Genomic DNA, 6,411 nt, shown 5'->3' with positions numbered 1-6,411 from the left:
TTTTTTGGTTTGTTTTTATATATTACCATGTAGTCACATGTTTTGGATTTTTGCTATGTATTGTTGGCTACATTTTAATGACAGTTATTATATGTTTTGCATTGTACTAGTGCTGGCAAGTATGAGACTTTCTCCATTACTCTGGAGATCAGCAATACAGAAATTATTAGAAGATTATCAAAGACATTCTTAAATTGTTTAACACAGATCATCAGTGAAATAGCCATTTGGTGGAACTTTTAAAATTTAATGCATAAACACACAAGTTCCTTTATTAGAGACATTGTACATATTGGTGAATATGGTCAATGGTCACATCTATGCATTAATTCTTTAAAAAATAGAATGAGTAATTAGGATAGACCCTATGCTCTCTCCTTACATTGTGAAGGGTCTTGTGTAGCCATATTCTGTTGGAATGACACTGTACAAATTTCAAGAAAATAAGAAAATGTGTATGAACACCAAGTTCTCCCCTCCTGCAACAGTCTTAACGATTTCCTCATTGCCTCAGTATGCCTGCATGGGTGAACTGAACACATAGGAGGTGGTGGGAGATGAGGCTGATTTTCAATGGTCACTGTTTTCTTCACCTGATGTTGAGTGATGTCTTCACACATGTGTTCAACTGTTAAAGGCTACCTTTGCTCATCATAGCTGAACAACCATAGTCACGGAGTCTGGTCGTAAGTTTGGGTTGGCAGCATCAGTTTTGGTTTCACAAGCTAATTCTACTATTTTCCTTGTGTCTAGGGAAGCTTCATCTGTTTCCCACAATCCACTTTCTTCCCATTCTTCCATATCTGAAGCTTCTCCTTCATCTTCCTCTTCCTCCTCTTCAATCCTACTGAGCGATCTTGAAGTTTTATGCTGTCCTTGCTTTCCAATGTAATCTCCTTAACTGCTTCAGTAATTCCTGCAATACCTGTGTTATGACATGTAGCTACCCATCCTCCATCACCAGCATCTTCTTCAATGATAGCTTCCAAGTCAGGTGAATATTCCATCTATTTGCATCGCTTGTATTGTAGCATGGCACATTTTTGGTGACCCCAAAATTGTTTGCCTGTTGGTAGGTATGCCTTCACTTTCAATTCTTTCCCTGTAGCCCATTACCATGTTGGACAGTGGTGGGCTAAGTGCTCTCCAGCTTGCCACAAACTCTTCTGGGTTGATAACACCTGTTCCCCCAAACTTTGATTCCTTGAGGACCGGAGTCAGGTACTCAGCAACTTCCCATGCCTTTCTGAAATAGCCACTTAGAAAAGTCAGAGAAGTGTCATGGTTTGTATTTCTATATATGTGTATATATACACATACATACGCACATTCATATCACTCAAATCATGTTATCATTTTATAGATACTGATAATGAAGTTCAGAGAGGTTAAGTGATGTCACATAGCTAACAAGTGGCTGAAGACAGACTTGAAATCTCCACACTCAGAGTTCTTTCTATGCTACTATGAATTGCCATAGCCAACATTAACAAATCCCTGTGCCCTTTAAATAAGTACTTTCATCCTTATGACAACTCTGTGAGCTTAGCAGATCCACTACATAGTGGCAGCAGGACATAAAGTGGAGCCTTCTGACTCCTACTTGCATTCCATGCTCTAGGGGAATATCCTGAGTTCATGCAGACCTAGTCTCAGATTTGCACTGAAACTCCGCATGATAGGTGTGGAGCTAATGAGGAAGGAAGAGCCATTCACAAGGTGGGTTGTGATGATGGTGGGAACACAACCAGCAGGATCTGGGCCAAAATAATTAGTATAGAATACATCAGAATGACGGCCACCTTCTAAGGGCTTGACCTTTTGAGGTTATGTGCCTAAATGAAACTCATCTCATTTCTTCCCTTGGGTTGAATTTTAGGAGCACAAGAAATGAGGGTGTTCATTAAACGTATGATTTAAGGTACTTGCAGTAAAAGAAGGGGGGCCAGAGGAAAAGGGCACAAACAATATTCAAGTTTCAGGAACTTTGAAACGTAAGAATGTAGGGCAAATGAGAGAATAATAATGATGATATTTGTGGTGGTGATGATAGGAGGGAAAGAGGAGGACCCAGTAAATTTACAGGTACATTTCTGCTTTAAACTGTCTGCTCATTTTTGACCTAGAAGTTTCCTTCTGGTAGTTAAGATGAATTTAAAGTATTAGCCTTTGGTTTCTACAATGTACATGGTTGGCCCCATGTGACTGTGGGTGTTAGACTCACTATGAAGAGAACAGGGCCATGGTACCCCTCATACTCTATTCCCCAAAGGAAAGCAGGTCTGGCTGTCTTCCACCGGAAAACATATCCTTCACAGAATGAGTTCATTTTAGCTGTCAGCTATGGAGTATCTAAGAATCTCTGTATGCATGCAACATTGCCAGCAAGATGCCCACCCACCTCCACTGGGGATAAGAATCCCCAGTGGGGGAAAAAGGCTGCTTCCAAGTGAGTGAAGCAGCTGTTGTTTTACACAGAAATGTCAAAAGTACAAGCAAATTTTTCATCACCAATTGGCGGTGTCATGGCCAATGAAATACTTTGTGGTTTTTATGTGGTTTGGGGAGAAGCAACTGGTTTTGTGAGATTTAAGTTATAGATAAAAACTATATATCTGGAAAGTAAACCCTTGGTTTGAATTCATTTCACTGTTAATGATAGGATTTGAATCTGAGATATGGTAGGTGGGATTAAATCAGTCACATCACACATCGTTGAGATGTTAAAAATTACTTTGTTATCTTTTAGTTACATTTTTTTAGTAGTTAAATGAGTATGAATATGTTAAATGCATATAAAAATGTGTAGAATTCTGTCATATTGCCATTTCCCAAAATTAGTCTCTAAATATAAGGACATTAAGTTTTCCAAATGCAAGGAAATATCAACTATATGCCAGTGTTTATATTGACTTTCCGTTTATTCATATGTTTATTCCCCATCCACCTGCAGTCTATTCTTTCATCTATGCAACTATCCATCATCTAATAGCTATTGATTAAGCCCGTCTGTAGATGAAACACTGTGTTAGACATTATAGGACACTGAAAGCCATATAACTTCTATTTCCTGTCTTCTAGAAGCTTCAAATTATTTGACAATTCATTCATGACATGAGGAAGAGTGAGTCACTTTATCATTGCAGCAACTGCCTTTAAAGAATAAGGAAAATTAAACAAAAGCTGTCTCCCACCAGCCCAGCAAGGTACAGATACCAAGTCTCACCGTGGATGCAGGGCCAACCTTTAAACCCCCTTTGAGACAGGCTCTGTTTATGCCCCTGGTAAGTGACAATAAAATGTATGTGAGCTTAGACAGACATATAAGAACTGTATAAAGACTGCAAGTTGGCTGTTATTTAAGAGTATGAGAAAACAGGTGAGAGCTCAGTGTAAAGCAATATGTAAAGACATATGATGTCTTTATGAACCGCACTAAGCATCTTTGGCATTTGCCCGGATCTGCCTGACTATGGGACAGAAGGTAACAAAGTAGCTCAGTAGTTGTCTTGGCTCATTTGGGCTGTTGTCACAGAAGTACTGTAGACTGGGTGACTTCAACCACAAGCATTTATTTCTCACAGTTCTGGAGGCTGGGAAGTCCAAGATCAAAGTGCCAGCAAATTCAGTGTCTGGTAAGAGTTTCCTTCTGGGTTTATGGATTCCTGTGTCCTCACATAGTGGAATGGATGAGAGAGCTCTTTGAGGCCTCTTCTATTTGGGCACTAATCTCATTAATGAGGGCTCTACCTGCAAAACCTAAGCATCTCCCAAAGGCTTCACCTCCTAATACCATTACACTGGGGGTTAGTTTTCAACTTTTGAGTTAGGAGACATTCAGTTTATAATGGTAGTTAACATGTGTCATTATAAGTAAATTATTAAAAACTTTTCTTGAAATTGTACCAGCAGTTGGGATATTTTGAGTTGGAAGCTTCTTCAGTGATGATCTACCTCAACACCCCATTTTGCAGATAAGGAAACAGAGGTCAAATAGATCATTTAACTGGCTGGGAGAGGACCCCCCCCACCTAGGTCTTCAAACTTCAGGTGAGAGCTCTTTGATTCTGCCTCTTACAAAGTTTTTATGTGAGCTGTTTCACTGCCAACAGCCAATAATCGGACCACTTTTAGCTTAAGGTGAGACAGATGAATCTTGTTTTAAAAGTTATCCTTCTGCATTGTTTTCCTTTCTCTACCCTCCTCAATCTCCTTTCCAGTTTCTTTTTGCTTCCCAAATGGGGCATCTACTATCTTCCTATCAACTTCCATTGCAAAAGTTCTTTTAGTCCCCGTTTAACCATCAACATGTTTTTTTAACCCAAGTAACAGTTCTGATAGGATTCACAGGTTACCCTGGGGTAAAGCAACAGCAATGCTTGGCTACTGGAAGGTTGAATCTTGGGTTTGTCTTCTATCAATTACATGTGTAAAATGGCTGTATATTTTACTTAGTCTACTGCAGCCCTTGGGTTCAGCATGTGTGCCACAAACACCAATGATAGCACATCAGATCTGCCAGAGTTCTAGGGAAATGCTTCCATTCAATTCCATACATTACCCAAAGCACTGACCCCTGGGTCACGTACACCCACACTCTTAACACTGCGCACACACAGACACAGAGGTTTAGGCCTGTCTCTCCCCTTTTGCTCTTTCACCACCCTGCCGTGGTTCTGGCATCCCCATATATGCATGGCCTGCTTTTCTGCCTACTCTATCCAAGGACCAGAACCAACAGGAAGTTATTTTCCCAAATTAATGCATAAAGATGCCACAAGATCTTTCCATAACACAACCTTTATTTTTCTTCCTTAAAAACAAAAAAAGGTGGGGCTTTTAATAGCTCCTTTAGGTTTATTTTCCCTGTATTCTTAATTATATGAAAGACTCATATTCCTTCCCTGAATGTTCATTTAGAAAGAAGGTTTTGTAATAGTCACATTTAATTTATCAGGGTGCAATAATTTGTGTTTCCCAATCATCTTGCCGACTTTGGTTCATTATACTATTGTTTCACATGAGTAAGTTAGCAAAGTTTGGATTGATTGACTCTAATTAACTAAAACTGGTTCCAGGCTGTGCATCTATTGTCATGGTAGCTAGCCGCAAAGCCCTAAACTGTGCAGCAATAGTGATATAAGGTAATATTGATTTGAAAACTGTAGATAATATGTAACCTTGGGCTTATCACTGTTTGGGAGACAAAAAAAAAAAGGATGGGGAAAGGAGAGGTACTAGGACAAGTTGCAAGTTGTAAGGGCACTTGGGAGTGTAAGTGGAATTTTCAGTGGTTTCACTTCTTTTATTGTTTTCCCTGTCCAGAGATAATCACAGATGTGTTGAATTACAGACAAATTCGAAGTCAGCAGTTGGAAGACTAAGGATTTCATGGTTTTTGAAACTGTGAAGAAATGAAATACACTTGCTGAGAAACTGTCCAAGATCCACTTAAAGATTATGAAGAGACCTCCTACTTTGTAGAGGAAATCTTTCTATACATTACTCATCAGAAAAGTACAACTGTTTGAAATTTATTCTTTTCTCTGTTGCTGAATTTTTATAGTCAATAATGGTCTTTGTCGGAGAAACAATTGTTTTTAGACAGTGGGGAACTGGAAAAATGATTGTATGCTATGGCCTGTAAACATGAACAAATATCACCCTTGCTCTCTAGTGGTGGACAGAGATCAAATTAAAGAAAGTAGAGTAGAATGCCGTGGCTGAGATTCACTAGTGAATTTCCAGGTTTCCTATGAAGCACGCTTGTAGCTTCTGTTGCTTCTGTCTTAAAATTAGGACCTTCTTCCATTTGATTGCTGTTGCTCACTTTTTCAGTTCTATATTCTCCATTTTAAAAGCTCTGGGACCCCAGTTTTCCCTGACATCCTTATTAACTGAACAGCCTACCCCCTTCAATCATCCATTTCTTACCAAGTTCAACAGAACAGTCTTCATGTCCTGACAGACAGAAGAAGTGGAAGTTTAACTCCTGAAATACAGAGGCTTGTCTAAGAAGTTTTCTGTCACAGTGGGGAAAATACTGGAAGTTTTCCAGTTTATCCAGCTGTTTGTTTCCTTTATCTGCACTGTGCTGCAGTCTGTTTGGAAACTGAGGATAGGCTACTTTCATGTCAGTACCTTCTTCATTTGATCGTTTGAGTTTCTTTTAATGGTTTGTGGCCATTGTGGTTATGTGAGAAAGGGCAAACTTCCAAATGTCACAGTGAAAGAAGCCTATATTTGTGAGGGTTTTCCAAAGAAAACAGAACCAATAGGAGGTGAGAGAGTGTGTATGTACGGAGAAAGAGAGAAAGAGAGAGAGAGAGAGATTTTAAGAAATTGACTCAAGTGATTATGGAGGCTGCCAGAATCAGCAGAGTGGGTCATTGGACTGGAGAACAGGGAAAG

The 6,411-nt window shown here is 39.4% G+C and overlaps 1 pseudogene; it reads right to left on the bottom strand.

Annotated features, from left to right (window-relative positions):
• Positions 1 to 378: 378 nt before the first annotated feature.
• LOC115528021 lies at positions 379 to 6,133 on the bottom strand (annotated as a pseudogene).
• Between the last annotated feature and the right edge of the window lie 278 nt (positions 6,134 to 6,411).

Source organism: Lynx canadensis, chromosome D3 (genome assembly GCF_007474595.2).
Source record: "Lynx canadensis isolate LIC74 chromosome D3, mLynCan4.pri.v2, whole genome shotgun sequence".
NCBI lineage: Eukaryota > Metazoa > Chordata > Mammalia > Carnivora > Felidae > Lynx > Lynx canadensis.
Note: the sequence above shows the minus strand (reverse complement) of the source record. Positions and strands in the feature narration are given on the sequence as shown.